The following is a 24815-nucleotide window of genomic DNA, read 5'->3' as shown; positions in this document are numbered from 1 at the left end:
AAGTTGGCAGAAGTAGTTTTTGTGTTATTCAGTGGGAATTACTCCCAGGAAAGTTTCTTTAGGATTGCAGCCCTTGAGGTGTCAGTTGTGTTGGACCAAAGTTGGATCAATTGCGTTGGATCAGAGTAGTTTCCCAGCCAGCATGGTGTAGTAGTTAAGAGCGGTGGTTTGTAGAGGTGGACTCTGACCTGGAGAATCGGGTTTGATTCCCCTGCTCCTCCACATGAGTGGCAGACCCTAATCTGGTGAACTGGGTTGGTTTCCCCACTCTTCCACATGAAGCTAGTTGGGTGACCTTGGGCTAGTCACAGCTTTCTTAGAGCTCTCTCGGCCCCACCTACCTCACAGAGTGTCTGTTGTGGGGAGGGGAAGGGAAGGGAAGGTGATTGTAAACCAGTTTGATTCTGCCTTAAGTGGCAGAGAAAGTCGGCATATAAAAACCAACTCTTCTTCTTCTTTATATATCCAAAGGCCAAATCCCAGCATCGCTAATTCAAAATATCCCATGTCTGATGGTTAGGAGTGATCATCACCTAAGATCTTGGATAGCTACTTCTAGACAAATTAGATGAATAGTCTGAATAAAGCAATTTCATGTGTTCATAATTTATTTTTGCTTTAATTATTCTCACCCTTGCTGCAAAGACATGCTATATCTATGCCCACAGTTTTGACAGACAGGGCCGCAGTATCTCCTTTGTAATCATGACATTTGAAATAAGTCATTCCACATGTGTTTTATTGTTTCATGGTCCAGACTGCAATGCTTACTCTGATTTTGCCAGCTACTAAAAACAAACGAAAAACAGGTAATTTCAGCAATTTGGGTGTCTCATTTCCCGCTTTATTGTTCATCCATCAGAAAAAGAAAAAAAATATTGTCTGGGTTCCATCAAAGCTTAGTTGTTCAGAACTGTGTAACTCAGGAATAGAAAAAGGCATTTTAAGAAGTTATTGACGCCAACATTAAATTTACAATTATTCATAAAAAGAAAGCCATTTGAAGAATTCCCCATGCTGTGCATATACAAAATTCTTTGCCACGCATAAGAAGTTACATTTATTAATAGCTCTTCTCTTTTTTTCACCCGTATCTCATTCCAACAAAGTAAACTTTCTCCTCCAAGGGGATTGAGCAGCCAAAGGACGCTGCATATCCTAGAAGTTTATTCACCATTGCAAAAAAGTAATGACATGAACCCATCTCAAGATCGTAATAGCTCAGAACTGAAAGCTGTCCAAAATATAAGACGTTAGAAACCTTAGACACACATGGAAATTGCAGTAATTTATGTGCATTATTAACAGTCATGTTTTCTCACTTCCTAACTCTCTGGCTGAGAACTAATGCAATGGCCAAGGGCTAAATTAGATGTTATACTAAACACGGATTTGCTGCTGAAAATGTGTGTTTAGCTCCTTCTTTCTCTTGTGTGTTCCTCTCCCCCACACTAATGGGCCGCATAGACAGGGAGATGTAGAGCAGTGTGACACGGAGGTGCAAGTTCTAAGAGCTAAACGCATGGCTGCCATTTTAAGCAGCAGCCACACATACAGTGCCATGTGATAGGGCTTGCCATTGCAAGAAAGATATACCCCAAGGGGCCTATGCTGTGTTTAACAACTCTCCACATTATCAGTTACGCCCTCCTCTTTCACAAAGGTAAGGTTTTGTTGGTCAGGAAGGGGGGAAGTGGTAAGGGAGAGGAACACACTTTTTTTTTTCAAGTGTTAATGTCAAGTGATTAAAAATCACTGGGAGTTTTCAAGAGCTTCCAAGGGATGCTTACAAACAGTGGGTTTCATGTCGAGGGCAGTTCTTCCATTAGTACATGAAACCACTGGGAGATGTCATATGGAAATTTGGATGCTATGACAGTCAAGTTTATTTCTCCTGCTTGGCTGATTCGTTTGCCCAGACTAGTAGGGCCAGATGGAGACTAATTTTGCTGAAACCAAATCCAGGCCAGATTAATGTTCTGCTGGTGGGTAGTTGTGGATTTGATGTGTTGCCAGTTATGGATGGGGTAGAAAAAGAAGGAGGAGGAGGAGGAGGAGTTGGAGTTGGTTTTTATACTCCACTTTTCTCTACCTTTAAGGAGACTTAAACCGACATACAATTGCCTTCCCTTCCTCTCCCCACAACAGATACCTTGTGAGGTAGGTGGGGCTGAGAGAGTTTCCCTGCTCCTACTGTGACTAGCCCAAGGTCACACAGCAGGTTTCATGTGTAGGAGTGGGGAAACCAACTCGGTTCACCAGATTAGAATCCGCTGCTCATATGGAGGAGAGGGGAATCAAACCTCTACTTAAGGAGGTTGCACCCCTCCTTAAGGATCAAGTTTGCAGTTGGAATGTGTTTTTACATCTGTCCCTTGTCCATCATGACCTGAAGGGTCCACCAGGGTCATCTATTCCAACCCCCTGCACAATGCAGGAAATTCACAACTACCTCCCCCACATACACCCCCAGTGACCCCTACTCCATGCCCAGAGGATGGCCAAGATGCCCTCCCTCTCATCATCTGCCTAAGGTCACAGAATCAGCATTGCTGACCGATGGCCATCTAACCTCTTCTTAAAAACCTCCAGGGAAGGACAGTTTACCACCTCCCGAGGAAGCCTGTTCACTGAGGAACTGCTCTAATGCAGACTTGATTTCAATAAACTTGACTGCAACAACAGGATCTGCACCCACACACACAAATAGCGATCTCTGTGTAAGGTTGCCCACTGAGCTGATAAATTCCTGTTGACTTTGGCCGGAGGAGGAGCTCAGCAAGGATGTGATCCCTTAGCGTCCACTCTCCAAAGCTGCCGTTTTCTCCAGGGGAGCTGTGGTCTGGAGATAGTTGTAATTCTGAGAGAGCTCCAACTCCCACCTGGAGGCTGGCAAACCTGATGAAAGACCTTCCAACAGCAGAGAGATCTTCAGGCGACAAGAACGTGCTTAAAGGCAGGAAGGAAGCGCAACAAGAAGCAGGAGGGGGAAACAGAAGCATTCAGGAGGCCCTGAAGAGCGGAGAAAATATCTTACAGGTCTCTCTAGAGTTCCTTTGGGCTAAACATTCACTGCTATCAGTAGTTTTTAATGATTTGTTTTTAATATTGAGATGTTGCCTCAATTGCACCCCTAGTAAGACTCTGAAGAGGTGGCATAGAAATATCCCACATAAATAAATTAATAAATTTACCCAAAGAAAACTGCTCACATGCTGTCGTGTGACGTGCTTGTGTCCACAGTTAGGGTTGCCAACCTCCAGGTACTAGCTGGACATCTCCTGCTATTACAACTGATCTCCAGCCGATAGAGATCAGTTCACTTGGAGAAAATGGCCACTTTGGCAATTGGACTCTATGACGATGAAGTCCCTCCCTTCCCCAAACCCTGCCCTCCTCAGGCTCCGCCCCAAAAACCTCCCGTCGGTGGCAAAGAGGGACCTGGCAACCCTATCCACAGCGCAGAGGAAGTGTCCGTGTATATGCTCCCTCTATTCTTATGTAGCTACATGCTATATGAATATTGTTAAAAGTTTCTAAATGTGTGCAATATTATTCAGTTGGAACTTTGTGAGAACTTGTTATAAATTGTTGCATAACATTACTTTGACTTTCTTGTACTTTGGGCTTAACAGCATGCTTATGCCATAAGTGTTCTTTATTTGATTTCCAAAACCTCCAAATGGTGGCTGGAGATCTCCCAATATTACAGTTGATGTCCAGGCGAAAGAAACCAGTTCCCCTGGAGAAAATGGCCACTTTGGCAATTGGACTCTATGGCATTGAAGTCCCTCCCCTTCCCAAACCCTGCCCTCCTCAGGTTCTGCCCCCAAAACCTCCAGGTATTTTCCAACCCAGAGCTGGCAACCCTACTAAAACAGCATCTGAAAAACATAGGCAAAATGTGTGGGGAGAGCGAGGCTACCTCTGACGGGCTGCAAAGGCATGCATAATCTAAAGGAAGCCCTCCTGGAACCTAAGAAATGTATGGAAGTATACTAGCCACTTGGTGGCAGATGATATGAAATCAGTACTACCCAAGGGAGTTGTTGAAATATAACATCAAAATACCAACTGGCAATCTAAGGGTTTGAGAAGGAACTGAGGAAAGAACTGAAACGGCCATCTTCCTTTTCTACCAGACACCTGTGAAAGAAAAGAAAAGAAATATTACATCATATAGAATGAATATAATTGTATAATGCATAGGAGACTTACGTGGAGTATTTAAAAAATACCTTTTGGATATAGGAACATTGTATGTGCTGGTTTTTATACCATATTGGAAATTGGAAAATTGTATTTTGTGTTTTGCTTTTGGTAATTTGTAGTTTGTATGTAGTAATAAATATTGTGGTATATTTTAGGATATTGGAATTGTAATTGAGATATTAGCTGTGTTTCTGAGTCATTTTGGATATAACTATTGTATACACAGAAGGTTCCATTGCTGCTAACTTCCAGGTGGTGGCTGGAGCTCTTCCTCTATTACAACTATCTCCAGCCAATAGCGATCAGTTCACCTGAAGAAAATGGCCGCTGTTTTCAATTGGACTCTATGGCACTGAAGACCCTCCCCTCCCCAAACCCCGCCCTCCTCAGGCTCCACCACCAAAATCTCCAGGTATTTCCCAACCTGGAGCTGGCATCCCTGGCCCTGAAGCAGTCAGCGGGGGTAACCGCAGTGAAATGTCCCTGCACAAAAGGCCCCGGAAAGAACAGCCTCGTTCCTCCGGAGCAGTGGTTCCCAACCTTTTTTTGACCAGGGACCACTAGGACTTTTTTGTTCGGTGCAGGGACACCAAGGTTCAAAATAAAAATTCTGAGAATTTGAAAATAAACTTAAATCATAACTGTTAGTTAAACATTAAACTTAGAATAATATTTGAATATATTTTTATAATGGAGAACTTTTAATTGAAAATATTAATTTATTATGGGTTTATAACTTTGTTTCGCGGACCTTAATTTAGTTCTCACGGACCCCTGGGGGTCCATGGACCCCTGGTGGGGAACCAGTGCTCCGGAGGAACAGGATCACATCAGGAACAACAACGAACTCGCATCCCCCTAACGCTCTCGGGACTCCCTCTTTCCCTCCATCCAATCTGGCTCTGAAGTGTTTGCAGCCTTCCTTATGCTAATTCTTCTTTAATGAAGAGGAACTGTTGATAATTAGGCGTGCCGTCTCTCTCTCTCTACATATGCAAACGCTCGCGCGAGCCTAAATGAACATTCGGAAAGTTCTAAACTGCTCTTGCCAGATTCCGGGCTCTCCGATGGATTAATCTGAAAAACAACTGGGGACTCAATTTAGACTTTCCTGGCAGCTAGCAAGAGAAACACGTCAAACTCAGAGTTTTACTTTATTGAAGACCCTCTTAGGAGTCTATCAAGAAAGCGCCGTGTCTGCCGAGTAGCCAGCGATCAGCGGGAGGTAATATTTAGTTTATTAATGTGCTGTTTGATTCCCCCCCCGCCGCCACCGTGTTGATGCTGAGAATGGAACTGGGACTCTGGCTGCTATTTTGCCACCGCCCACCCCCCAGCATGATATTTCCCCCCTCAAAGATAATCTCTGGAACATCGATGAAAGAGAACGAGATCTTGCCTTTGTATCGAAATACATTTTCGCCCCCCCCCCTGGATTATTGCCAATAGTTGACTTGTACATCGGCATGGTTGAGTAAATGGCCGCTGCTTGTAAACAGCTCTGTTTTCTATTTCGGGTGGGGGAGGGCTCTTCTACACTAGAGTCAAGGTTAATTTTGAAACAAGCCTTCATTTTCAAGGCAACGGCATTTATTAGCAAGAGTCTGTATTCGAGCCGAGAGTGGCTTTCCATGGAGGCTTGACAATGCAGGTGAGGAATCTGGAGGACCGACTCATAAATAGAGGACAGGCCATCGCCTGACAAAGCTTTTCAAAATGAAAAGCCATCGTGGCACAATGGGACAACCTTTAGCCTCGTTGTCTTCTCAATAAATCACGAGGGAATGAAAGGAGCGGCATGCAGAACAGGCCAACGCTATGATTCATGCCTGCCCATATGTCACTTTCCATTTATTATGTGGGCAAGTTGGGCTTGGGTTGCGGGAGAGCCAGTGTGGTGTAGTGGTTAAGAATGGTGGTTTGGAGCAGTGGACTCTAATCTGGAGGACCAGGTTTGATTCCCCGCTCCTCCACAAGAGCGGCGGATGCTAATCTGGTGAACCGCGTTGGTTTCCCCACTCCTTACACATGAAGACAGCTGGGTGACCCTGGGCTAGTCACAGCTCTCTTCGAGCTCTCTCAGCTCCACCTACCTCACAGGGTGTCTGTTGTGGGGAGGGGAAGGGAAAGTGATTGTAAGCCAGTTTTATTCTTCCTTAAATGGTAGAGAAAGTCAGCATATAAAAACCAACTCTTCTTCTTCCTCTTCTTCTTCTTCTTCAAAATAGGGGCACATTGGGTGGCTCAGGGGTGGGCTAGGGAGCGTCATCCCTTGAGAGCACCACTTGAGAGCGTCATCAAATCGATAGCAGTTGGCAAGAGACGTATGTGATCCTTGGGAACAACACCAGATCCTCAGGAACAATTCATGAGAGCTGGTCATAGAGTTGTAAGAATTGCCTTGTTAGATCATATCACGGGTCCATCTAATCCAGAATCCACCCACCAGCGTTGAGCCAGGAAGGTGATAGCCATCCCCAGTTGTTTCTCGGCATCTGAGATTCAGAGTTATACTGCTTCTGCACATGGAGGTTCCATTTCGTACTCATGGATAATAGTCCATGATGGGCTCACACACGAAGAATTTGCCTAAGCCTTGTTCGTACATTTATTACTTTATTTTTATGCTGATTTTTAAAAAATTTATATCTTTCTCCCTAATCAGGATGTAGGTAGGTTAGGCTGAGAGACTGGAACAGGCCCAAGGTCACCCAGCAAGCGTCCTTGCTGGCTTGTTTAAATTCAAGGTAATGAACTAACATCATGTCCTTGAGGAGCAAAACCCAAATGCACGAAGGGATCCTGCGAATTTCTCAGCGAACCTGTTCATCAGGCAAACTTACCTTGCTTGATGCTCATGATCAGACTGTGAGCTAATCCGTGACATCATGTCTGGATTGCGATGAGCAACGCGAACAGCTGCTGAACACTACATTTGCAGCTGCCTGTAGATCTGAAGCTGACTTCCAGCTGATTGGGCGATCAGCTGGGAGTCTGATTTTTATTCACCCCATCTCCTCTGGTGGAACCTGAGGAGAGTGGAGTTTGGGGAGGGACGGGACTTCAGTGGGGTTCAATGCCATAGATTCCGCCTTCCAAAGTGGCCATTTCCGCCAGGGGAACTGACCTCTGCCGCCTGGAGATCAGTTGTAATCCCAAGAGATCTCCAGCCACCACCTGAAAGTTACAAAGAGCGAGCAGCACGGGAGGCTCAAACAATTATGAAACACATGATTGTGAAGATTTTATTCAAAGTCATTGACTTCACGTCTATGTAATTGTTCAGCCCACATAACGTAACTAATAACATACACCAAGGATTACATCCAAAAATTCTCAATACATAAATCAATGTTATCAGGCGTTTATATTAGATTTCTAAACCACCTGGAAGTTGGCAATCCTAGCTGGGAGTCAACGTCTGATAGCTGCTAGTAGCCTGTTCTTGCAAATAGATGCAAACAGTGTTGATTAATCGGATGACTGGTAACCATCGGTGAACAGGAAGTGAGCTGAACCTATGGGTGTTCCAACACCCCAACTCCTATCTTACAGTGCTTCTTTTTAAAGAAAATACATTCTCTCACTACTTGTGTGTGTGTGTGTGTGTGTGTGTGTGTGTGTGTGTGTGTGTGTGTGTGTGTAAAGTGCCGTCAAGTCGCAACCGACTTATGGCGACCCCTTTTGGGGGTTTTCATGGCAAGAGACTAACAGAGGTGGTTTGCCAGTGCCTTCCTCTGCACAGCAACCCTGGTATTCCTTGGTGGTCTCCCATCCCAATACTAACCAGGGCTGTCCCTGCTTAGCTTCTGAGATCTGACGAGATCAGGCTAGCTTGGGCCATCCAGATCAGGGCCTCTCACTACTTACTAGGGTTTTATCATTCTTCCTCTTGATGTCATTGTGGGTCCACAGAAGCGTCCTTTTAAATCTCGCTGGACGTTTGTGCCTCGTGGAGAAGTGGTTAAGAGCAGCAGACTCCAACCTGGAGAACCGGGTTTGATTCTCCTCTCCTCCACATGCAGCCTGCCAGGTGACCTTGGTCCAGTCACAGTTCTTTCCAGACTCTCTCAGCCCCACCTACCTCACAAGGTGTCTGCTGCGGGGAGAGGAAGGGAAGGCAATTGTAAGCTGCTTTGAGACTCCTTACGCTAGACAAAATGCAGAGTATAAAAACCAACTCTTCTTGTCATTGTTCAGTCTTGCCTGGACCTGATGGCTCCAAGCTTCAGTGGCTCCAAGCTTCTGCCGCTCTCTGGATCTCTTGTGTTCCTCTCATAGACAACTGCATCATTAGTCGGAACCAAATATTATTTTGGGGTTTGATATTGCACCGTCAGTTTTTTTCAGGTTTCCACACTCAATTTCAACATATGGTAATTGGCTCTTTTTGGGTCTTGTTTCTGAAGGGTTTTTGTTGTTGTTGTTGCTGTTGTTGTTGTTTACATCTGGTACATGACTATACCGAGTCTTCAATCTGAGCACCTAAGCCTGGCCATTAAATGACTTCTCAAGCTCTTCTTCTATGTTGCTGCATTCCCCAATGATTCTCTCACGTGTAGCATTCAGTATTCCTTTTCTTCATTCTGTGAAAAAGAGATTTTGCAAAAAAATGTGTCCATCATGTACACTTAATTCTCCTCTAATGCCCACTTTTTTGCCTGGCTGTTCCAGCATAGCAGCATATTTCAGGATTTGCAAAGCCCTGTCGTTTGCAATAGCTGTTTCCCTCCAGTTTTGTTTCTGAGGTTGGCAAAAAAACAAACAAACATGGTGAAGTTTACAGCAACATCAGCTGCTCTTTAAAGTATTCCTCCTCCTGTGCCTTAAACAGAGTATCAGCAGTTGTTAAGGTTTGCCTGCTGCTCTATGGCCCTGATAGCTGAGATTTCTATGGAGTCATAAACCATCCCTGGATTCTTGAAGGAAGAGGAAGAAGTAGAAGTAGAAGTAGAAGTAGAAGTAGTAGTAGTAGTAGTAGTAGAAGAAGAAGAAGAAGAAGAAGAAGAAGAAGAAGAAGAAGAAGAAGAAGAAGAAGAAGAAGAAGAAGAGTTGGTATTGTATTATTTTAGCTTCTAGGGAAAATTCACGTTTGGTTTGATCTAGAAACCACTTATTTATTTGGCAGTCCATGGTATCCTTAAACCTCTCCTTCAGCACCACATTTCCAATTAATCAATTTTTTTATCAGCTTTCTTCATTGTCTACCAACTTTCACATTGCCTCATAGTAATGGAGAATACCAAATTATGAAATATCTTGATCTCCAGAAACACTTCCTTTAAAAGGTAAAGGTCATTACTGACCCGTGGGGTGACGTCATATCACAATGTTTACTAGGCAGACTATGTTTACGGGGTGGTTTGCCAGTGCCTTCCCCAGTCATCTACCCTATACCCCCAGCAAACTGGGTACTGATTTTACCGACCTCGGAAGGATGGAAGGCTGAGACAACCTTGAGCCGGCTACCTGAAACTGACTTCTGTTGGGATCAAATTCAGGTCGTGAGCAGAGCTTTTGACTGCAGTACTGTAGTTTACCACTCTGTGTCATTTTTTACCCTTACCATTTTTTATCCTGACTGAGCCAAGTCCGTGTTGTTTGAAATCAATTTATTCATGACAATTGGCAGCCAGATCTTAAAGTCCTGATTTACTAAGGATATAGGTTTATTAAACTCAACCTTCATTCAGTCTTTCCCTACTTTGTGAATTGCCATTATTTTAGCTTCAGGATTTGGGCAACATTCTAGTTAAAGAGAATTATTTCATGGTACTCATTACACATCCCAGAATGTTATTTAAGAAAGTTTTATAAAATTCAGTGGGCAAGCCATCAGGCCCTGGCATTTTATTCTTCTTTAAATTCTTAAAGACAATCATAATTCCTTCCCTGATTATATCCGCTTCTAGTACCTCCAGATCAGTTTGAGGAAATTTTGGTATTTTCAGTGTAGCTAAAAAGTCATTAATTTGTCCTCTGCTATGTATCTCTGGTTCATATAACTAGGTATAAAATACTTCAAAATGTTCAGAGACCTCTCGTCATAGTCTTTGCTTTTCATTTTTTTTAAAAAATTGATGATTTTTCTAACTTCTCTTATTATTTTCTGCTTCTTATATTGTAATGCCTGAAATCATTATATGCTATGGGAAATGTATTCTTTGATTTGAAATATATTCTTTGTGATCAATAAAGTATAATCTGCACTTACTCAGTGTATAAGAGTTGGCATCTATGATTAAAGTCACACCAAGCACATATATGTTAAAGACCTTGAGTATAAGAGGCCCAGCTTTACTAGTTAGAAGCTAATTAGAGAATCCATAGAAGGCCCCAATATGCTTTCATAAGCTGGCTCCCCATCATAAGGGCCAGCTAGGAAAAACTCCTTTAATTAACCTTGGGAGCTGCCAGGATTCAAGAAAAGAAGAACTGCAGAAACTTAGGATCAAACACAGAAGCACCTGACACTGGTGGGTCTTCTCTGCTTATTAGAGAGCATTAGATCATCACTTTCTCTGTAACGCCTTCAATTCTGTAATAGGTTATGCTAATGTGGGGGTCCCAAGTATTGGGCAGTTGGGTCATACGTGTGTATTATGCCTCTGTAACCACCCATTATCGAAGTCTATATTCATACTTGCAATCCTTTGATGTCTGTGTGTGAATTGTCCTGCGCTTTGGGGCAATTTTCACCAGGCATTTTGTGTATTGGCCAATAAAACAAACTGCTTTGAATCTTCAACCTCCGACTGTTTTATTGTTATTGGGTATTGATACAATAAGACAGGCTTATCAATATTTACTTAGATCCATTAGTTGATACACTGTTGACTTCTTTCTTCTCCAGTTTAGCTGCTTTGAATACAAATACCTTGAATATCTGCTTTGCCTTCATCCCAGACAGTTGACCAAGCAACTTCTGGCGTATTATTAAGTTGGTAATATTCCTCTAATAATTGGTTGATCTCTTATATTATTGTTTCATTATGAAGGACCCAAGTTATTCAGTCTCCACTGTCTGGGAAAGGCTTTATCATAAAAATGCCACGCTAATGTAATTGGGGCCTGGTCAGCATGAGATGATGTTGATATCCACATTAGTAAGTTGAAGATGAAACAAAATTGGAGACACTAAAAATAGCCACCCTTGAACAGACGTTGTGTGGTGTAAGCCTTTTTGGTTAGGGCCGACAAGTCTCCACAGATCTACCAAATACAATCTATCTATTCTTTTCTGTTTGTTAATCTTTTAGGGTCTCGTTGTAATTAGATCTATAGAATCTAAAACTCCATTAGTCTCTTCCTGTAATGATATTAGCTTCAGAAAATTCCTCCAGTTGTCCAACAATGATTTCTGAAACGTTGATGCTGCTTCGATGGTGACCATGAAAACAAACCAATGTTATTGTATTTCCCCCCTAATTCCACCACTGAGCATAATGAATCTTGCTGGCTCATCCTGTAATACATCTGGAAGTATAAACAATTTTGTCTTAACTATAATTGCAATATCATTTTTAATTTATGTCATATGCAGTAGATACCTACACGAATTTAATGATACCTGATTTTTTCCCCATGCCTCTTATTTATCTGAGTCTCTAGGAACATTCAGTTTAAAAGGTACACTCCAAATATAACTTAAGATCTTATGTCTCAATGTCACTGTAAGAAACTGGTAGACCCTCCACTTAGACAAAGTATCATGGTGGACTTATAATTTGAATTTCATATCCTTCTACCAATACTTTCTTTCTCCTACAGGCCTTTCCTAGAATATTCACTCTGTTTGTTTATTTGTTTGTTTAAAACATGTATTAGCTGCCTTTCTACCTTGTGGAACTCAAAGCAGCTTATCATATAAATAAAACAACAATTATATTAAAAAAAACCACAATTTAAAACTCCAATTAGGAGCGCCAATAAATATGGATGGTTTTATTGTGAGCCGCCTGAGCCCAGCCTTGACTGGGGAGTGAGGGTGGGGTATAAAACTGAAAAATAAATGAATAAAAACTAAAATAGTCAAATGCAGTCCTAAATAAAAGTGTCTTCAACTTCCTCCTGAAGATTGAAAGTGAGGTTGTTCCATAATCGTGGGGCTCTCCAAACTCCGCCCTCCTCAAACTCTGCCCCCAAAACCTCCAGGTATTTCCCAACCTGGACCTGGCAACCCTAACCCTAGCTCAGGAGCAAATCGGTAGCCAGTGTAGTTGCCGTAGTATCATGGTCACAAGCTCCTGGTAGTTGGCCCCAACAACAGTCCAGCCGCAGCTTTCAAATACTCTTAACATTAGAATAGATTGCACCAAAAGTCCAGCCAGATGCCTCTAGAGCCATGAACTGGGTTGCCAAGTGCCAGGTGGTGGCGGGCAAACCCCTGGCAATTCACCTGGCTGCCCACAAACCAGCTGAGGGTTGGCGGGCAACGCGTGCACGTGCGTCTGCCCACTGCACCATGTCACTTCCAGTTTACAACCAGAAGCGCCGCATCGCAAGGGGCCGTTTTGGTAAAAGGCCCCTTACGATGCAGCACTTCTGGGTGGAGATGCATCGCAAGGGGCCCTTTGAGTGGTAAAGGCCCCTTTGCGATACAGCACTTCCGGTTGTAAACCTCCAGCCATTCGCCCACGCGATCTTTCCCTACCTCTGCCCAAAAAACTCCCGCCGGAGGAGAGGTGGGACCTGGCAACCCTAGCCATGAATGTGCTAGCCAGTTATGAAATGTCTTGCCCCACAAGTAAGCAGCTTTGTGGAACTGCAGTGCTACCTGAGTAACTTTGGGCATTCATAATAGATCATTGCAATTTAAATGCCTGTTATGTACTACTTGAATTCATGGGAGCAATTCTGAGTCATCCAAATTTGCCTTTTTCATTTGCTAGGCTTTCTTACACCCCTGGTGCTTTGTCATTCAAAAAGGTCAGAAAGAGGTCAGAGAGGTTTCTAGGGGGGATTGTGTGCAGAAGAAAATCCTATAATCTAAGAAGTCCTCTCTCATCCTTACTTTTAAGATTTCTTAATACCTCTTTTTTTCCCTCTTTGGTCATGGTTGCTAATTACTATCGATCGTGTGCCTTATTGCATATAGATAATCTTAATGAAGTTGCGCTATTCCAGCTGTACCAAAGGCAACTAACGAGTTTCTTGGTGCCTATACAGAATGCAGAACGCACAAAGGGTTTCCAAGATATAAATCAACCTCTGCACTACTGCGAGAAGTTAGAAGTGGCTAGTCAGCCAAATATTTATTTCCAAACCAAGTATACCTCTCGATTAAATTAGCCTTTTTCTGACGTGACCTTTTGGGCAAAAAAAAGAAAGAAAAATACTGTGGACGTTTGTACTCATTCTCCATCCAAAAATATTAACATATTGATGCTCATTATTTTATCACTGGAGCGAATTTGACCATCCTCTAAGAAGCCTGCTCCAGTGTAAGGAAACTTACACCAATTCAAATGGCTTTTCCATTGGAGGGAGAGCTGCTTAAGTTGGGAGAAGCCTCAAACATTGGTCAGTGGAGTGGTAGGATAGGGGTAAGGATGCCACGTTCTCCCTGGCCACTGGTGGGGGAAGGGGGGTAAGTTGCCAGATCCGGGTTGGGAAACCCCTGCAGATTTGGGGATGGAGTCTGGGGAGGAGAGGGACCTCAATGGAGTAAAATGCCAGAGTCCACCCTCCAAAGCATCCATTTTCTCCAGTGGAACTGATCTCTGCAGGCTGGAGATGAGCTGGCATCTCCATCTGGAGGCTGGCATCCCTAGATAGTGGTAGGATCCACCCTACTATTTAGGGTTGCCAAATCCCAACTCCAGCAACCAGTGGCAAAAATTTTTAAAAAATATATAAAAATCACCATCAGCAACAGCATGACATTACTTCTGGGAAAACCCAGAAGTGACCCAGGTTTATAATGGAGTCCCCAGCAATTCCTGTAGAGATATGATGTCACTTCAGGCTTTCCCTGGAAGTGATGTTACACCATTGTTGATGGCTGCGGCTAGGGTTTCCAACCTCCAGGTACTAGCTGGGGATCTCCTGCTATTACGACTGATCTCCAGCGGATAGAGATCAGCTCACCTGGAGAAAATGGTCACTTTGGCAATTGGACTCTATGGCATTGAAGTCCCTCCCCTCCCCAAACCCTGCCTTCCTCAGGCTCCGCCCCCAAAACCTCCCACCAGTGGCGCAGAGGAACCTGGCAAGCTTGGTTGGGTTGGATACAACGATCTGTCAGAGAAAGGCTCTGACAGTCACAGGGGTGTCCCACGTTGTTCCCAGCAGTTCTTTCCACCCATGGGGAAGTTTATTCCCTGGGTCATGGGACCTACAGGGACTAGTAACCATGAGGCATTGGGAGGTGGTAGCAGGGAAGGGAATGAAATGATCCTTTCTGTATCTTCCAGCAAATCTTTTGGTGGAAGGAGGAAAGAGGGCAATTTCTCCTCTTTCTGCTCTCTGGAGCATCTTCCTGCCCTATGCAGGAATGTTTATGGCTCCCCTTACTTTAGGAATAAACTTTTCTAGGATCAGAAAGTACTAACAGGAGGAGGGGAATGCAGGAAAAATCCATGATCCTTGGGATCGGGGGATCTTGCCCCTGTCAAATATTATTTTCATTGCATCTCATATGTTGTGTGTGTGTGTGTAAAGTGCTGTCAAGTCACAGCCGACTTATGGCGACCCCTTTTTTGGGATTTTCATGGCAAGAGACTAACAGAGGTGGTTTGCCAGTGCCTTCCTCTGCACAGCAACCCTGGTATTCCTTGGTGGTCTCCCATCCAAATACTAACCGGGGCTGACCCTCCTTAGCTTCTGAGATCTGACGAGATCAGGCTAGCCTGGGCCATCCAGGTCAGGGCATCTCATATGTTAATTACTGTCAAATACTAATACATCACAACGATCAAATACTGTTAAATGTCAACTGTGCTGCGAAATATCAAATGCTGACGTCATTTATAGACAATGCCAGCTATTTGGTTTTTTTTAATGCTTAGTACATTTTTAACATGGGCATTTTTCAGAGGAAATGTTTTTGACACATTCCTTTCCACTCTTCTCTGTGGCCATAATCCAATGCAAAGTTGAGCGAGCTTTTGACATCTCTGCAGCCATATTGTCAACTAATGCTAATTACCTGGCGTCCGGAAAGAAAGTTGCTGCTTCTCTTGCAGTGTGGTTTGGCTTGGCGCGGAGTTCTGTGTATTTGCTCCCAAATCTCTCTTGCCAGCATGGCATAGTGGTTAGGAGCGGCAGACGCTAATCTAGAGAACTACTGGGTTCAATTCCCAACTCCTCCACATGAAGCCTGCTGGGTGACCTTGGGCTAGTCACAGTTCTCTCCAAACTCTCTCAGCCTCACCTGCCTCACAAGGTGCTTGTTGTGAGGCGGGTGGGAGATGGCGATTGTAAGCCGCTCTGAGATTCCTTATGGTAGAGAAAAGCAGGATATAAAAACCAACTCCTCCTTTTCTTCTTCTTAGGAAGAATATTTTAATGGCTTTGCCGTATTAATAAATCTGACTGATTTCTTAGGAAGAATTTTCTAGCAGTTAGAGCAGTTCCTCAGTGGAACAGACTTCCACAGGAGGTGGTAAGTGCTCCTTCCCTGGAAGTTTTTAAGCAGAGGCTAGATGGCCATCTGTCAACAATGCTGATTCTATGACCTTAGGCAGATGATGAGAGGGAGGGCATCTTGGGCATCTTCTGGTCACTGGGGGTGTGTGGGGGGAGGTAATTGTGAATTTTCTGCATTGTGCAGGGGGTTGGACTAGATGACCCTGGTGGTCCCTTCCAATTCTATTCTTCTTCCTGGGGGACATTTTCTCTCAGCTAGTGTGATGCACTGTGATCTGGGCTTGATGCATCAGAGGTACTGTTCTGTGGACCTCCACATTCTGAAATGTGGCTTTTGGCATTCAGAGTCTCTGTGAGGACTTTTTGAGTGTGGAATGATGCGCCCTCACAGAGGTTCGTCCAGTACATAGGCTATTACACTTTAAGTGAAAACGTTCTTGTATATTCCCCATCTCCCCTCATCTTTTATCTGATGCTTGGATTCTTCTAATAATATTGGTACCTCAGCGTTTTTATACCTCAGGGTACAAAAACTAACGGTGCTGCTGCTGCTGCAGCTGCTTCTTCTTCTTCTTCTTATGTTCAAATGGATGTCATTTGAGGTTGGGTGAAAGAGAATATTTTCAGCAAACTTTACTCAAAGTTGAACATACTCAACTCATAATAATTATAACAATAATAATCGTCACAGTGATGGTGATGATACATCCAGTGCATTTTAAGGTAATTTGTTGTTAGTCACTTTTTTTCTGTCAATACAGGTCAGTCACCCTTTTTGCCAGCAAAAGGGTGACTGACCTCTATTGATGCAAAAAGGGTATTTGGGGGGTTATTTTTGTCAGCAAATGGATTTTATTTCTTTGGCATGCATACAGAGTACCTACTTAATTGTCTGTAATTATAGTCAGTGTATAGAACCAATGAGTCAGTGAGAAATATAAGCATTCTTGAGAAGGAATTGCACATGGCCTGAAACATATAAGAAAATAAACACCGTCTTCTCAGATTGGCCTAAATTGTTTCCTGATCCTCAATGATGAAAGAACATGATACCAAAATGAATACTGCAAGCCAATTGACGGTGTTGAAAATTCCATTCCTGTGAACACATGAACACACACACGAAGCTGCCTTATACTGAATCAGACCCTTGGTCCATCAAAGTCAGTATTGTCTACTCAGACTGGCAGCGGTTCTCCAGGGTTTTTCACATCACCTACTTGCCTAGTCCCTGTAACTGGAGATGTCAGGGATTGAACCTGGGACCTTCTGCATGCCAAGCAGATGCTCAACAACTGAGCCACAGCCCCTCCCCTGTGGTGTTCTGCCATGTAACAATGTGCCACTTTTGCCCAGTGAATGGATCAACAAAGTCAAATAAATGATGCTCAAACTGTATGGAGGTATTAGAATCTTTCTTGCAGGATACCTGCATTTTATGTATGAACATATGAAGCTACCTTATGATGAGCAGATCATTGGTCCAGCTATCTCTGCATTATTATCTGCCCTGACAGGCAGTGTCTCTCCAAGACCTCAAGTGCAAAAAGCCCTTACCTAGCGCATGCTACCTGAGTCTGTAATTGAAGGTACTACAGGCCGGGCCCTGACCTGGATGGCCCAGGCTAGCCTGATCTCATCAGATCTCAGGAGCTAAGCAAGGTTGGCCCTGGTTAGTATTCAGATGGGAGACCACCAAGGAAATCTGGGCTCGCTCAGGCAATGGCCAAGCTCCTTTGTCCTTCCCTTGCCTTGAAAACCCTACAGGGTTGCCATACGTCGCCTGTGACTTGATGGCACTTTCCACCACCACCGTGGGCTGAGACATTCTACAGATGGTCTTCTGTGGAGTGGCCTTTGCTTGGAGGCAGGTGCAAGCTTCTATGTACAGCCCTGCCTGTTGGTACAAGATGGTCCTTCAGCTTTTTCCCCCTACTCTCTGACTCTGTGATCTGGAAGCTTTTATCATTTTCTCAGTTCCATAGATTGCCTCCTCTCTCTTTGTCTCACAGTCTCTCTCTGTCTCTCTCGGCATACAATACCCTTTAATCTAAGACTGGGATACCCATAAGACACGAGCTAATTACATCTAGCATCTTGTAACTGCTGGTAGGTTAGAGGCTCAAATGTTTGTAGCGACACATGGCATCATGGACCCGGTGCGTGCCCGTGCTTCATTACATCCTGACCTTTTCGCTGATACCCATTGGAAAAAGGATCAGTTGTTCCATATGGCAGAAGCCTCATTTACTAATATGCTCTCCTCCAGAGTCACAGCTGTAATATCTCGGGTGAACTTTCCATATAACTTGACCTCTGTTTAGCTCACGCTGCTTAGCTGTTTACTTTTGGTGTGCAGGCAGGTGTTCCATAACTATTATTAGTGAACTAAACACACACAAAAACACACACCAAACAAACAAGAGATTGGTGATGGAAAGGGCTTCAACATTTATTTATTTTTATGACCTTCAATCACAGCCTGAGTTCTGGTTCAGACACTGGTCACCGTCCACCTGGACAACTGCAATAGTCTTCACTCTGCACCTCCACGAACGCTTTTCAATTGTTCCACCTCAGTCTAGGGTTTCCAATTTTGAACTGGGAAATTGCTGGAGACGTGGGGGTGAGCCTGGGCAAGGGTGGGGTTTGAGGAGGGGAGGCACCTCAGAAGGAAACAGTGTGATAGAGTTAGGGTTGCCAGGTCCCCCTTCGCCATCGGCGGGAGGTTTTTGGTGTGGAGCCTGAAAAGGGCAGGGTTTGGGGAGGGGAGGGACTTCAATGCCATAGAGTCCAGTTGCCAAAGCGGCCATTTTCTCCAGGTGGACTGATCTCTATTGGCTGGAGATCGGTTATAATAGCAGGAGATCTCCAGCTACTACCTGGAGGTTGGCAACCCTAGATAGAGTCCACCCACCAAAGCAGCCATTTTCTCCAGTGGAACTGACCTCTGTGGTATGGAGATCAGTTGGCATTCTGGGAGATCTCCAGGCCCCACCTGGAGGTTGGTAACTCTACTTCTGTCCCAACCTGTGATGCCAAAACCTCTCTCAGTGCTTAGACCCTGTAGGCTCCGCCTCACCATCCTATAATGGCTTCCCATTCTTCTCCACCCCCACAAAAAAAAACTTTCTCAGTTTTTGCTGCCCCATCCTTAGCAGTTCTCTATGGACTTATCCACACTCTCGTTCCATGCTTATTATCTGATCTTCATTCCTGCAACTTTATCCTCTTCAGCTGGACAAAGGTCTCCTGCCCTCATAAAGAACTTCACACTTGTTGGTCTTATCCCAGGAACTAAGAGAATGAAGTCCATGGTTTGAATCCTGGTTTAGCCACTGACTTGGTAGATGACTGCCAACTTGGAAGGCTTGAAGAGGGGAGTGGACATATTCATGGAGGAGAGGTATATTCATGGCTACTAGTAAAAATGGCTACTAGTCATGAGGCATATCTATTATCTCCAGGATCAGAGGAGCATGCCTATTATATTAGGTGCTTTGGAACATGGGCAGGAAATGCTGCAGATGTCTTGTTTTGTGGGCTTCCTAGAGACACCTGGTTGGCCACTGTGTGAACAGACTGCTGGACTTGATGGGCCTTGGTCTGATCCAACATGGCTATCCTTTATGTTCTTATCGGAGGATGGGGCTGTCCATGGCTACTAGTCAAAATGGGTACTAGTCATGATGCATGCCTATTCTCTCCAGGATCAGAGGAGCACGCCTATTATATGAGGTGCTGTGGAACACAGACTGCTGCTGCAGTCATCTTGTTTGTGGGCTTCCTAGAGGCAACTGGTTGGCCACTGTGTGAACAGATTGCTGGACGGGCCTTGGTCTGATCCAGCATGGCCTTTCTTATGTTCTTATGACTTTTATGCTGATTCACTTATTACAGACTACATAGGTCGGGTCTGTGGTCCCCATGATTTGAAAGAACCAGACATGAGTTACGGGTCGGGTTCTCCTCAATTCCCTCAGGCAGGGTGCCTGATTTGGACTGGCATTACATCATATATGGAGAAGGGGCTTCTGCCTTCCCATACCATCTTTCTGAGCTGAAATGGTTTCAGGGGTGCTATTTGTCTCAGTGAGGAAATCCACATGTATGCCAGGAAATGCATGGTTTTCCTACACCCATTGTCACCAATGACCCCAAAATCTCCAGGCATTTCCCAACCCGGAGCTGGCAACCCTACTCTTTATGTACCGCCATTGGCTGGGTCTGAGGTAGGGTTATCAGGTTCCTCTTTGCCAACGGCAGGAGGTTTTGGGAGCAGAGCCTGTGGAGGGTGGGGTTTGGGGAGGGGAGGGACTTCAATGCCATAGAGTCCAATTGCCAAAGTGGCCATTTTCTTCAGGTGAACTGATTTCTATCGGCTGGAGATCAGTTGTAACAGCAGGCGATCTCCAGCTATTACCTGGAGGTTGGCGACTCTCATCTTGCTACTCCAGGACTTTCCAAAGGGAATGGGCATGCTCTCTGGATCAGTAGCTGTCAACGCTAGTTACTTCTGAGTTAATCATATATGAAATGTAGACCTCTCTGGCACCTAGCCCGGGAAGGTGTCTTTTTTCTGAAAGGCCCTGGAACGGTACAGCTGGAGGAACGGTCTCTGCACTGCCTGGAATGGTGACATGACTGCTGAAGTATTCCAGAATCAGACGTCTTGCTGCTGCCTATCTGCATAGACCACACAGGAGAACACCCCTCCGGAAGTGTTTAAAAGGTGATTTCTAGTTGCTCTGGGGAACGAAGCGGGCATGGATAATTGCAGCTCTGCTGGAGGCCGCAGCTTACAAAGTGCTCTCTATGAGAGCTAAAGGAGGAGAATTTAATCAAGGTTGGTAAAGATGGTTTTTAATGGAAGGGAATTCAGCAGAGGACAATAATCATTAAAAGCTGAGCTGTTAATCAAAAAATTCTTGCAAAGGAAAGGGGGGATCACCTTGTAGAACAGCGTAAGGGATCCAGAAAAGATTGGCGGGTTTTCCCCCATCCCGAATCCTGTTTTACAAATCAAACAGTTTCCATAAACGTGTCTGGGGGTCACATTAAGAGCGAAGGGGGAGGGCAGAATATCATATAATTTCTCTTTCCAGCAACATCCTGCCTTGAGAATACGAGTGAGAGTTTTGGACTCTCGAGCTGGGAATCCCAGGACACTGTGTTGCCTAGCGATTACTTTGAGACGGTGATTAGAGGAGTAATTTAAAACACCAGGATTACAACAAAGGAGGGAAGTTAAAACTGCCTCGGGGAAAATATTCCTCAACCTCTGCAATGGAGGATAATCATCTACCCCTGAATGCCATTCTAGAGGACATAATTAAAGAGGAGAACAAGTGATAGCGTTAATAAAGGAAGGTTTTCTTTCTAACCGGGCAAGACACGGAAACTACACTTGGAAAACGGAAAGGGCTGCTTTGATGTGGCTGCATTCGTCATTTGGGTGGTCCCAGCCAGTCAAGGATAAGGTTGCCAATCTCCAGGTGGTGGCTGGAGATCTCCCACTATTACAACTGATCACGCAACAGAGCTGAGTTCACCTGGAGAAAATGGCCGCTTGGGAAGGCGGACTGTATGGCATTCTACCCCACTGAACTCCCTCCCCTCCCCAAACCTCGCCCTCCTCAGGCTCCACCCCCAAAATATCCAGGTATTTCCCAACCCAGATCTGGCAACCCTATCCCAATGGGGACTCCAAGAGGCTTACAGCATTCTCCTCGTCTCCATTTTCTCATCCCAGGAATTCTGTGAGATAGATGGGTTAGGCTGAGAGTGGGTGACTGACCAAGGTCACCCAGCAAGCTTGTATGACAGAGTTGGGATCTCCCAGATCTTAGTCTGACATAGAAGGAGAAGGAGAAGAAGAGTTATTTTTATACCCCAATTATCTCTACCGAAAGGAGTCTCAAAGCGGCTTACAACCTCCTTCCCTTCCTCTCCCCACAACAGACACCTTGTGAGCTAGGTGAGGCTGAGAGAGTTCAGAGAGAAGTGTGACTAGCCCAAGGTCACCCAGCAGGCTTCATGGGTAGGCATAGGGAAACCAACCCTGTTCACCGGATTAGCATCTACCACTGATGTGGAGGAGTGAGGAATCAAACCCAGTTCTCCAGATTAGAGTCCATTGCTCCCCACCACTACACCATGCTGGCTCTCTAACCACTATGCCACACTGGCTCTTGTCATAATAAGTGTATTATGAGTAGCATTTCAGATTTCTTCACAGATCACAGCCAATGATCTTTAGACCAGACTTGTAAGGTAGGCTGATATTAATATCCCTGTACTGTGGCTGCAGGACAGAGGCCGATGGACAATGGCTTGCTTTAGGCCACTTGCTGATCTGATGAGCTTCTTCGTATGAACAGGAAAATCACTTATGACCCTGTTATATATTCTTTCACTTTCTGAAGTACAAAAGGAGAGTGCTAAGGACAGGAATTATGTGCTGTGGTGGATGAATTATGGATAGGGTTGCCAGATCCCTCTTCACCACCGGCGGGAGGTTTTTGGGGTGGAGCCTGAGGAGGGTGGGGTTTGGGGAGGGGAGGAGAGGAGAGGGGCTTTAATGCCATAGTGTTCAATTTTCAAAGTGGCCATATTCTCCAGGTGAACTGATCTCTATTGGCTGGAGATCAGTCGTAATAGTGGGAGGTCTCCAGCCACCACCTGGATTGGCAACCCTAAGTAAGGGGAAGGGAAGTGCCACGTGACACAGTAACATCACTTCTGAGGGAAGAGTCAGAAATGGAGTCACTCACCACATCATACAATGCTCTAGGAATTCCCCCAACTCTATGGTAAATTAAGTTCTAATTTGTTAAGCATTTGAGAGGCTTCCCCTTCAATAAAATTTCAGGCTGAGCAATTTTTTAAAAATTTAGATTGAATCAGCTCTGGGTAGACTGCACTGTCTGATCTTTGATTTGCCATATGTATAAGTCATGCTGATCTATTGAGGAACAAGTAATAATGAAAAATGTGTGCGTTTCATAGGGGAAATTTGGTGTGAGAAAACAGAAAATGGCATAAAATAAAGAATCACGAGTTTGATTTGCAGAAACAAGAAGTGAAATCAAAACCGGGATTTCCAGATCAAAACAGTAGAGATGAGAAATGTAAAATTATCTTTGCAATAAGCGGTTGAGTCTTGGATGGCAAATGTTTCCAGCACGTGCCACACGGAAACCTCTGGCCCCACCTGCTGCCTATGTGCGGTCACTGGTTTGTGGGCATAATGGCTGCATGCCTCAAAAGTGTACATACGTAGGCACCATCTCTGCAACCAACAATGCTGCTTTTCAAATGCTCCCAATCATGAGGTGGGATCCTATGCCCTTCAACACCATGCTCACAGGTTGTGTGTAGACAGATACCTAGTAAGCCTCTGAACTTGCTTAAGGTTCAGTATTTTGGGTATGTATATTAAAAAATAGATTAGTAAGGTCCAATCTAAAAATCCTGAAGTCATCACGTTCATTAAAACATCTAATAGTTTAACTAATAAACAAGAGTTGTGTGTGCGTTAAGTGCTGTCAAGTCGCTTCCCACTCATGGCGACCCTATGAATCAATGTCCTCCAAAATGCCCTATCTTTGACAGCCTTGCTCAGGTCTTGCAAATTGAGGGCTGTGACTTCCTTTATTGAGTCAATCCATCTCTTGTTGGGTCTTCCTCTTTTCCTGCTGTCCTCAACTTTTCCTAGCATGACGGTCTTTTCCAGTGACTCTTGTCTTCTCATCATGTGACCAAAATACGATAGCCTCAGTTTTGTCATTTTAGCTTCAAGGGTCAGTTCAGGCATGACGGTCTTTTAGCCAACCATTATCTTTTGTGCAATACATCATAATACAACATTATATATCGGTGAAATCGTAATAATTCTCGATAGTCCTAATATCCATCTTATAATAAATCAGAAGTTTTCTATAATATATTTATAAAACAGCATTATCAACACTTGTGTATCTGCAATATCCATGTGCGGGAGGATTTACACCATTATTTATTTCACTGTTCTCTCTCTTCCCCCCTATATTTAATCAAAGTAATAACAATAAACTTATTGGTTCGGTTCTTGTAGGTTATCCGGGTAGTGTGACCGTGGTCTTGGTATTTTCTTTCCTGACGTTTCGCCAGCAGCTGTGGCAGGCATCTAGTGTTACTCCTCTGAAGATGCCTGCCACAGCTGCTGGCGAAACGTCAGGAAAGAAAATACCAAGACCACGGTCACACAGCCCGGATAACCTACAAGAACCGATGAACTCTGACTGTGAAAGCCTTCGACAATAAACTTATTTGTTCATATATTTTATCCTAAGAATAATACAAATAATATAATTTCCATTTTTCTTGAAATTCTTTAGATGGTTTCCTGTTAACGTAGTTTGCGAGATTTGCCATAGATGCATACTCAGCTAGTTTGTTCTCCCATTCTGCTATGGTAGGGTGTTCTTCTGCTTTCCATTCCATTCCTATTGTAACTCTGGTGGCCGTTGTCATTTATCTAAACAGTCCTTCCCAAAACTTTGGAATATTTTTAGGTACGATGCCCAATAGCATACTTTAAGGCTCAGCATTTCAAACAATGTGCAACACTGTCATGAAAGGATCAGAGCTACTGTTCAGGATGAACGGAGGCTTTCTTGACTCAATCAGCAATAAATAGGGTTGCCAACCTCCAGGTACCAGCTGGAGATCTGCTATTACAACTGATCTTGAGCCGATAGAGATCAGTCCCCCTGGAGAAAAAGGTTGCTTTGGCAATTGGGCTCTATGGCATTGAAGTCCCTCCCCTCCCCAAAACCCACCCTCCTCAGGCTCCACCCCAAAAAACCTCCTGCTGGTGGCGAAGAAGGACTGGCAACCCTAGCAATAAAAGGGGTGGCAATCTCTGGAGGATAAAAGACCTTTATGGCACTCCGGTTTTGTTTGTCATGACTCTAATTCTATCTGTCTAGAATTGTTCCGCAACAGCCTCTTTATTAAATTAAGTTAATTCG

This window comes from Euleptes europaea, chromosome 3 (genome assembly GCF_029931775.1).
Source record: "Euleptes europaea isolate rEulEur1 chromosome 3, rEulEur1.hap1, whole genome shotgun sequence".
Lineage (NCBI taxonomy): Eukaryota > Metazoa > Chordata > Lepidosauria > Squamata > Sphaerodactylidae > Euleptes > Euleptes europaea.
The sequence above is the reverse complement of the archived record's forward strand: the minus strand, read 5'-3'. Positions refer to the sequence as shown.